Source organism: Myodes glareolus, chromosome 20 (assembly GCF_982192425.1).
Source record: "Myodes glareolus chromosome 20, mMyoGla1.1, whole genome shotgun sequence".
NCBI classification, from domain to species: domain Eukaryota; kingdom Metazoa; phylum Chordata; class Mammalia; order Rodentia; family Cricetidae; genus Myodes; species Myodes glareolus.
The window spans coordinates 14,568,430-14,579,032 of record NC_142045.1 but is presented as its reverse complement, the minus strand read 5'-3'; positions in this window follow the sequence as shown (position 1 = coordinate 14,579,032).

The window sequence follows — 10,603 nt, the reverse complement described above, 5'->3', positions numbered from 1 at the left end:
ATTTTAAAAATGAGACAACACCTCCTTTTCTTTTGGTTCTATATCTTCCTTTCCATATCTACATCTTTTTGAAGATAATAATATGTATATATTCAATTTATAATTTTAAATAAAATAATAATATTAATATCACATTTTACATTTCAGTGGAGTAAGCAGTGTTGTGCATGCCATAAAGGCTGTTCATATAATTCTCAAAATTTCAGCATTTGTAGATGTAGTTTATTTGGTAGAGAAGTATCCTAGCATACACAAAGTTCTGAATTTAATTTCCATGCTGCATAAGCTGAGCATGGTAAGACATGCCAGTAATCCCAATGCTCTGCAGGTGCTTCTGCAGGGTCATTATAAGTTCAAGGTTATTCTCAGCTCCCTAGGAATTGTTAGAGCAACCTGGGCTACATAAAATTCTGTCTTGAACACCACACAGGCGTGCGCACACACACACACACATACACACACACACACACAAACTGGTCAGGAAGCATTAATTACGCACAGTGCATTAATAAAAAGGGCCATGAGGTTTGGAGGAGAAAACTCACAGAGAGGGGGCCGGGAAGAAGTTAGAGAATGCGTGAATATTATAAAGATATGTTTCATAAATTTATGAAACTTGCAAGGAATAAAATATATTAAAAAGTTCAAACACAAATATTTAAAAGAAAAGTAGTGATTTTCAAAACAACACATTATTAAAGGAGGGCTTTCATTACTAACTGAAGGTCTAGGCAGTGATCAAACTGTGATATACTACTGCCATGCCGTGATGTGTTTGATGTTATATTTAGGTTTCAAATTAATGAGGATGATTTAGATATTGTGTACTATTTCAAATAGTAGATGTTATTAAGAATTTTTAGTGAGAGCTGCTTCTGACTGAAAACAGTATTTGAATAAGCAGTTTATGAAAATGAGAATCTTTACATGAATGGTCTTAAGTCAATTTATTATGAAGGTCTGCATGAAATAGAAATTTAGGAAAAAGTAATTCTTTCACTTCTCTATTTTGAATCGAGGATATATGTCTTCTTAGTCTCTAATCTCTTTGAATGAAATTAGAACCATGTTCAATTTTCCTGGTTCTCTACACTTGAACTAGAAGTATGCCATAGGTGGTGCTGAGTCCTCAGTTTGCAAATTCCAGGGTTGGAGGCTTCATAGCATCTACTCTCCTATGAGTCAATTCTTTAGTTTAGAAGGTCTGTGTATCTTTTTAATATGGTAACATGATATTGTCATTTACACATGTACTGGTATATATTCTTATCTATCCTAGAATGCATGCAGCCAGTGGGATTGCAGGTTGGATATTTCTGGTTTACTTATTTGCATTATGTAAATGTGTATATACATAACTATGTGCATATGTATATATAGAGAGATGTATACAAGAACTAGCGCATCAGTTATATCACTTAAGAAAATCAAGACTGACACATATATTAAATTTTAGATTGTATTGGGAAGAATGTCTACCAAAATTAACTTTTAATTATTTCATATTTTCTACTGGTGGTTTTATTAATTTTCATTTTATCATTACATATAACAGTCAATATTAACACAATTATTTCTAGTTAGTTTCATGCTACTGATTTTAGCTTTTAAAATACCTTCTCTTCTCTACTATTGAACAAAACCAATTCCAAGGGTTGTCTAGGAGCTTCACATGAACTGATTCATCATATCATTACCCAGTTCTCTTGCATCTGTCTTTTATTGTTGGAACAGAGTATCATGATAACAGATAATCAGACCAATAACTTCTATTGTGAAAAATCTGAGAAAGATGCTCACACTTCTACAAACAGCAATGGTGAATATTCAGTTGTACTGGGATTTTGCTATTGGCTCTACTCATCAGTGTACCAACCATTTAGAAAGACCTAATCACCAAAATGTTTTTATCACAGTTGATACAACAAAGGGTACTGAAGATTAGAATAACAGAAACTCCTATAATCATGGTAAAATCCTGATTATCAATTTCTTTATATTTTTAACCACATTATAGGATTTGATATGTACTAAAATACTGAAAAATTATTCTTCTGTCATAAATATACCTATTTCACTGAATTGTAAATTCCTATCTACGAATTCATGAATAGTTGGGTAAAACTCAATATCACAGTGAGATTTTATGTTTCCTTAAATGATTACAATTCTAAAGTTGCCTGCTTGGGTAAGTTTTTGGCATTCGTGAAAATGCTTTAATATTACATTAATCAAATATAATGCGTATTTGATTAGATTTTCTTATTAATTAAGAACTTGAGAACCATTTCCAAACTGAAGTAAAAATAATCAGGCACAGAAGCATTCAGTCATTTTGTCGTAATAAATTGGCTGTATTGATTTGAAAACAGAGTTGAATACAGTTAACAGCCTATTTTAAATTATTTGCTCACAATGTTTGGTATAATTTCCGATTTACTTTTAAGAAACCAAAGGGGAGCAGTTGAGGAGCTTTTACAAACATTAGTCTCTTAGAAATTCATCAGTGTTAATTGTATCTATTTAAAACTTTGTACTCAGGCTATTACACTAATTACTAGGTGTGGAATTTCCTACAGAAGCATTTACCTTTCATTTAATAAAATTTTCCCCAAATCTTCTGCCACCTCAATGAGTATTTCAATACTTTCTGGGAATCATGCAAATTATTATATAAAATTGTTGTTATAGCAACAGTACCATATGAAATAAATGTGTAAGCTCATATAGTTGATATCTTCAAGTGAACAGAGACAAAATGGTATATTGAAGTGAGACTCCTTATTTTTAATTTTTTTAACACTTAACCCAATTGGAGTATATTTATTTTCCATACCCATATATGTATTCATGTCACTAAGTGACCCTACAGTATCCATATCCTAATAGACTTCTAGATTTTTATCTTGCCATAGAGATATTTTGAGATCCATCTCCCAGATTTGCTTTGCAATTTAAATCTTGGTTACTAAGTGAACCTTACAAAGTAGAAATTTACAAAAATCTAGATGCCAAATGAGAGAAAATAAATATAAACCTGACCCCTATAAGCAGTTGATTAACTTGGACTTTGAACATTTTTGCCATTTTAAAGTCTAATTTCTAGAAGAGTTACCACACAGTAATTTTTAGTTCATTTAGTTATACTATGTTACCTTGACGATAAAACATATTCCAGGTCCTAAAAAATATGGCATTTGATACATATTCTTACTGAAGGTGTTAAGACTTGGATTATTTTTCTGTCCACTCCCATATAAAGTCTGGAGAAGGTGGTTTATATTTGAGAAGATGGAGATGCAGAACTTCTGAGGTTTCATGGCAAACCAATCTAGCAGAATTGATGAGTTAAAGCTTCAGTGAAAGACTATTTCACACAATTAGCTAGGGAGGGATAAGGAAAGACAACCTACACCAACCTGTGGCCTCCATATGTCCACACTCCCATCAAGTATATGCACAAATATGTGTAAGACTCACAGATACACATATACTCACATACATAAATAAATAAATTCAGAGTCAACATTTGAGCAAATGTTAATTGAAGATACAAAAAGTACAAAGATAGCCATGTTTAAAGATTTAATCATGCAGAATGAGGACAGTTTAAAAATTAATAACTTAGGCTAGTGGTGAATACCTTCAATCCTATCTATTTAGAAAGCCAAAATAGTAAGAACACAGAATTGGGAGTCATACTGAGTTCAGACCAAGCTGCACAGCTTAGTGTAACCCAACTTCAAAATCAAAATATAAATCTAAAAAGTAATAATAGCAGGGTGGGGTGTAGTGGAAAGTGCTTCCTAGTGCACGAAGTCTTGGGTTACATTTAAGGGCTAAAATTTAAAGAAGAAATTACTGTTATTCTCAGCACTACACAGTAATCCTTACTTCCCTGAAACCATTAATCAGCACTTTTGATTTTCTGTTTCTGGATTCATGTCCCATTTGCCAACCCTGGAATTCTTTCTGTGCTCCGTCTGATACTCACAGCTATGAGATATGCCTGAAACTCACTATCAGACATTCCTGTCATTTTCAATATTAAAATGCCTATTATAGTGAGAACATCTTTTAGTGAAAATTCTTTGAGGCCATATTTCTCTCAAATTAATTCATATACAATTTCCTTTCTTCCTCTCACATCAAAGATACTTTAAAGATATGCATATGAAATATTGGCTACTAAGTTCTTTCCTGTTAATGACTCCAAAACTATTTCAACAAGAATCTCATGGACGAATTCTTGGAATTTTATGGTTAGTACTTCTACTCATTCACATATTTTACCTAAGTTTATCATTTGAGAATGCATGTCTTATTTACTGTCTGGATTTTGTGGAATATTGCTGGTAAACCTTTTTCAGAAAATATTTTTGGATAATTTAATCTCATTTTTTGTCCTAATTTTAAAAGTTTGACACATCCAATATCTTAAATTTAGAGCACTCATATATTTTTGTCATTACCAGCCATGGATAGCACTTTTTCTCTTTGGTATATTGTACTTAATTTAGCCATCATAACACTGTATTGTTAGCATCAATCCAGTTTATGAAATCAAGAAATGCATATGTGTCTGTATCTAAATACAGGTTCTTTAAAAAATGTCCATACTGAGATCAAACCTAAGGCCTTTGTCATGTTATGTCAGCCGTCTTCCACTGAACTACATCAGTTCAGTGCAAAGGAAGCACTTACTCCTACTCCTACTTGTGCTAAAGTCTCATTAATTGTTCAGTTTTCACCTTGGCCACACTGATCATTAGGTAACTGGCACAGTCTTCAAGGTGCTTGAACATAACCAATTCTGAACATTTGCGTGGTCTGTTCTTAAAACCAGTGCCAATCTTTTCTAACCCATGGTTAGCACTCCCCTGGTTAATTACTATACATTTTCAGCTATGTCTCAAGTTCCTTGATTTGCTGTCCTATTTTATTCTTAGAACGGCAGCCAGCACCATAGAATCTCAGCTATTTCCTGAGTTGGAACGGAACTTGTTATCCTCCTGTCTCAGCCCCCAAAGTGACGTCTCAACACCTGTCACATGTTCCAAATTTTATTAATTCTACTTCCTGCATTTTTAGTTTTTTGATCTCTTGAAATATACTTTTTATATATGTGGCATTGGAGACAACTTGAAATGGATGGTGACCAACTTTCCTAACCTTGCTACCTACAGCTGTCTTTTATAATCAGTATCACTTAGTGCATACACAGGAAAATCTACTTTGTGGAATGATTTACAGCAACTTTACTTTACACTTTAATTATTTCAAAATATTTTTAATGTAAAACTTTCAGGATTTTATGAAAAAAAGAATCAGTTTGACACAGGTAAGAAGAAATGTGTAGGTACACTATTTCTGTTTCTAGGCAGTTGTTCCCCAACACTACCCAGAGACATACTTATAAATTCTTGACTGATAACCTAGTCTGTGTCCAGTCAGCTCTTGCAACTTAGATTCACCTATCTCTATGTGCTGCCCTTAGATTTACCTGATCTATGAACTTCCCATGATGCTTCTTTCACTTACGACTCATGACTCCTCAGACTCCACCCTACTTCTTCCTAGCATTCTCTCTGTCACAAAAATCCTACCTAGCAATAGGCCAGTCAGTATTTTATTAACAATGAAAGAAATACATTTTTTACAGTGTTCAGAAGTATTATTCCACAGGAGTGAAAAGGACTGCATTTCTTATATCTGGAAAACACAGTAATAGAATAACTTACTTTATTTTTTTATTGATTTTTATTGACTTCTACATTTTTCTCTGCTCCCCTCCTTGCTTCAGCCCTCTGCCCTTCAGCCCTCCTCCAAGATCCCCATGCAGACAGGAGCACTTACTTTAAAACAAAATTTTGATTCGATACAATTGTATTAGGTTTGATACAATCCAAAATCTGCAGAACAAATTTATCTGTAATGTGGCTACTGTACAATCTATGTTTAATAGAGACATGTTTGAAATCTACAGATAGCCACTTCTAGCAGACAGCAAAAGTAGGTCAAAATCTACTTCAAATTCCTCCAGTTTCACATTGGGAAAATAATCTTAGGATATAAATAAATAATAAAATAGATGAGATTGTGTCACTAAAAATTGAAGCATGAGCCATTCCTGAGCGTGTGCACCTCTAAAAGCCAGCAGTGTAAAAGGTGGGCGTGGGAAAATCTCAAGCCCAGTAGGTGCCTGGTCCCTCATAGAGATGATGCCCAAAATATAAAATAAAAGTCCTGAGGATATATCTCAATTGCATAGAAATTGCCAAATACATGTGAAACAAAGTACATAATCCACAGTACTACAATAAAGTGAAACAGGAATATGTCATAATTTGAGATGAATTGAACTGAACTTTAATCTTGAGTTTTAGCAAAGTGTAATATATGATCACAGAAATGCAAAGGAAATCTTTATATTTTGTCACATGTAAATGCTATTGATTGTTACATGATTAGAAAAAAGTAAAACAATTCATAGCACTTATAGAAAATAGAGTGGGGGAAAAAAGACAAAAACATGGTATCTATCTTATTTTCAAGAAATCTGTGACTCTTGATTCCTGCATTTTATCAATTTGAAAGTAGCTATTATCTGAGCAAAAGGCTAATTTGATCATTTGGATATGAATGTTACCATGGTGATAACTATTTCAGTATTGACACATTGTTATTCCAGTTTTCTGCTCAAAATTAAGTGTATGCCAAGCATTTTACATAATGTAAATCTATTTCCTTTTTCTAGTAACTGCATATCTAACTTACTGAGAACAGAAGATGCCTATATTACATCTGCTCTCATAACGAAAGAGCAAATCTGAAAATATCCTATGTTAATGATTCTTATCATTTCTTCATTCTATGTCAGTTTTGGAAATATTGTACAATATTTTTAACCAAAACTTTGAATAACCGCCTCCACTTTGACTAATTTTTATGTGTTGTTATAGAAGAATACTTTATATTGAACAACATCAACTTCTTATTGACAGGATGTAAAGAAAGAAAAATTTCTAACACCCACTACTGAGTCAAAAGAATACATTATACTTAAATAATGCTGGTAATTTTCCCCTTTTGTTTTATTTGTTCCCCCATTAAGCCCCAAGAGACAATCATGGAGTAGGAAAAATAAATTGAAATTTGTTATAGTTGCAAAATATTTTTGAAGAAATGCTTACTTCATTGCAGCTATTTACTCCTGTACTCACAGGCCAATCTGCTTCATGGAAAATTATCTTAAGTGAAATGCTGAATTTGCTCAACACAGTATGAGTAAGAAATTATTGCCTAACCTTCAGGGATTATTGGGTAATTATTGGTAGCACCTACCTCATTTTAATAAGAATATCTCAAATATTTTTATAAAATAATCCACTGACACACATCTACGTTTGATGTATTAAGCACCCAATATCCTAAAAATCACCACTCCCCTTAAATCTTCAAGTAATTTAATATCAAGCCCAAGTAAGGCATCCAGCCATATAGAATGGGCTTCAAAAAGCCAGTTCATACACTAGAAATAGATGCACTAGGGATAAATTCTAGTCCCACTGCCGGGGTCCCACAAACAACCTGGACTGTAAAACTGGTGCCCACATTCAGTGGGAATGGTGTGATCCCATGTAGGACCCACATGTTTTCAGTCCTTGAGCTCCCACAACTTTGCAAGCTGAGGTCAACTGTGTTTTTGGGTTTCCCATCATGATCTTGCCCTCCTTCTCTTGTTCACATAATTCTTCCTCCCTCTCTTTGGCTGGACTACTATAGCTAAACCTGGTGCTTGGTTGTGAATCTCTGCATCAGATTCCATCAATTACTGGATGAAAGCTCTGTGAAGACAGGGTAGTCACCAATCTGATTACAGAAGAAGGCCACTTTAGGCACCCTCTCCACTATTGCCAGGAGTATTAGCTTCGGTCATTGTTGTGGATACCTGGGAATTTCCCTAGCACTAGTTTTCTCCCTAACCCCATAATGGCTCCTTCTATTGAGATATCTCTTTTCTTACTCTTCCACCCTATTTCTCCCCCTATTTCAAAATGATCCTCAGAGAAAGGATTTTGTTTGAATTGCTCCTGAAAAAAAAAAAATCTGTGATTATTCACTAAGGCAGAACATAGAATTATAAAGAGAAAATATATTATTCCTGATTATTAAACATGATCTTTTGGATCATTTATCTCCTTCTAATTATGGTCTATTACATTGTTATCATTAGTATATATTATCTTTAATCCATTGTTAGTACTTAAAATGTACAAATCTCTCATTATGTATATTAATTTAAACAAAATTAAATCGATTTGCAACTTATGCAATAATTCTTAATAAATATAAATTAACTTAGTACCATATGTATTGTGGGTAAAAAATTGAATATTTACTTTCAAAATAGCATTTTGATTTTTTTTATCTTATATTAATATCATGATTTTTGATTTAATTTGTTGTATTTATTAATCCAAGAAAAGTCATAAACATACAATAGTCATCACAAAGTTTTATATACATTTTATATTTATATATGTAGTGTATATTAAGTTAGAACAATAAACATATTATGAATGTTTGGTCAGAGTAGTCCAATTGACCCCCAAAGTGACAGAGACTGTCAATGTAGTCCTTGACCCCCAAAGTGACAGAGACTGTCAATGTAGTCCTTGATTACCTCTCAGTGGGTGGGAATGGCCTACTGTTGAAGACAACACTCACTAAGGTACAAAACTCAAATGATTCAAGCTGTATCAGACCTGAAAACCTCTTTCCAGCAGACGAGCTTCTATTGTTCCAGAAAATACTAAGTAAGCTGTCAAAGGAGACAAGGCAACAGCATCCTTCTTGCTCACCCCCACCATCCACTGCTATATCAGTGACCTCTGGAGCCAGAGGCCTCACCTACAATGATTGGAAGAAGAGATGGATAAATGGCAGTGTAGGATTATATTCAGCAACATGAAGAGCAATATGGCAGCCCTGGGAACTAGTGTTTCTACAACAGCAAGACCTAAACATCCCAACACAGATGAAGCAGAAGAAAACAACTTTAAAAATACCTTTATGATGATACAGGCTCTTAATCAGAAAATGAAAAATTTGCTTAAAGAAATGGAGGAAAATCTGGACCTTGAGAATTCAGTCCAGTGCTCCAATGTGGGTCTCTGTCTCTATCCATCGCCGGATGAAGGTTCTATGATGATATGCAAGATATTCATCAGTGTGGCAATGGGATAAGGCCAGTTCAAGCACCCTCTCCTCTGCTGCCCAAGAGCCTAGCTGGGGAAATCCCCTTGGACACCTGGGAACCCCTCTGGAGCCAAGTCTCTTGCCAACCCTAAAATGACTCCCTTAATTAAGATATCTTCTTCCCTGCTCTCATATCCACCCTTCCTCCATCTCAACCATCCCATTTCTCCAAGCTCTCTCCAATTTTCTTCTTCTCCCTTCTCTCTCCTCATAACCCTTTCCTCCCACCCCACCCCCACCCCCATGCTCCCAACTTTTGCCGGCGATCTTGTCTACTTCCAATATCCAGGAGGATAAATATATGTTTGTCTTTGGGTTCACCTTCTTATTTAGCTTCTCTAGGATCAGGCACCTTCTCCTCTACTGCCCAAGGATCTCCGTCTAAACCATCCCATTTCCCCAAAGCTCTCCACAATCCTCCCCTTCTCCCTTCTCTCTCCCAGAGAATTCTCAACAGAAGAAGTTCAAATAGCAAAACTCTCAATTACCATAGAGAGGAAAAACAAGATATTCTGTGACAAAACCATTTTAAACAATACCTATCTACAAAAATCCAGCCCCACAGAAAATACTAGAAGGAGAACTCCAACCCAAGGAAGTTAACACCCACCAAAACACAGGCAATAGATAATCTCACACTAGCAATCCCCAAAGAAGGAGACACACAAAAACACTACCACCACCACCACTAAAACAAAACAAAACAAAAAAAATAGCAGGAATTAACTATCACTGGTCACTAATATCTCTTAATATCAATGGACTCAATTCACCTCTAAAAAGACACAGGCTAGTAGAGTGGGTGTGAAAACAGAACCCATCCTTCTACTGTGACAAAAAACATTCCTCGACCTCAAAGACAGGTATTACCTCCACGTAAAGAATTAGAAAAAGATTTTTCAATCAAATGAACCTACAAAACTAGCTGGTGTAGCTCTCTAATAGCTAAAATAATGACTTCAAACTAAAACTAATAAAAAAATGAAGGAGAAGGATGCTACATATTCATCACAGGTAAAAATCATCAAGATGAAGTCTCAATTCTATACATCTATGCCCCAAACACAAGGGTACCCACAATTGTCAAAGAAACATTACTAAAGCTTAAATCACACATTAATCCTCACACACTACTAGTGAATGACTTCAACACCCCACTTTCACCACTGGACAGGACCACCAGACAGAAATTTAATAGATAAAGAATGGAACTAATAGATGCTATGACTCAAATGGACTTAACAGCTGTCTATATCATATTCCACCCAAACAGGAAAATATACACCTTCTTATCAGCACCTCATGAAACCTTCTCTAAACCTGACCACATACTTGGTAACAA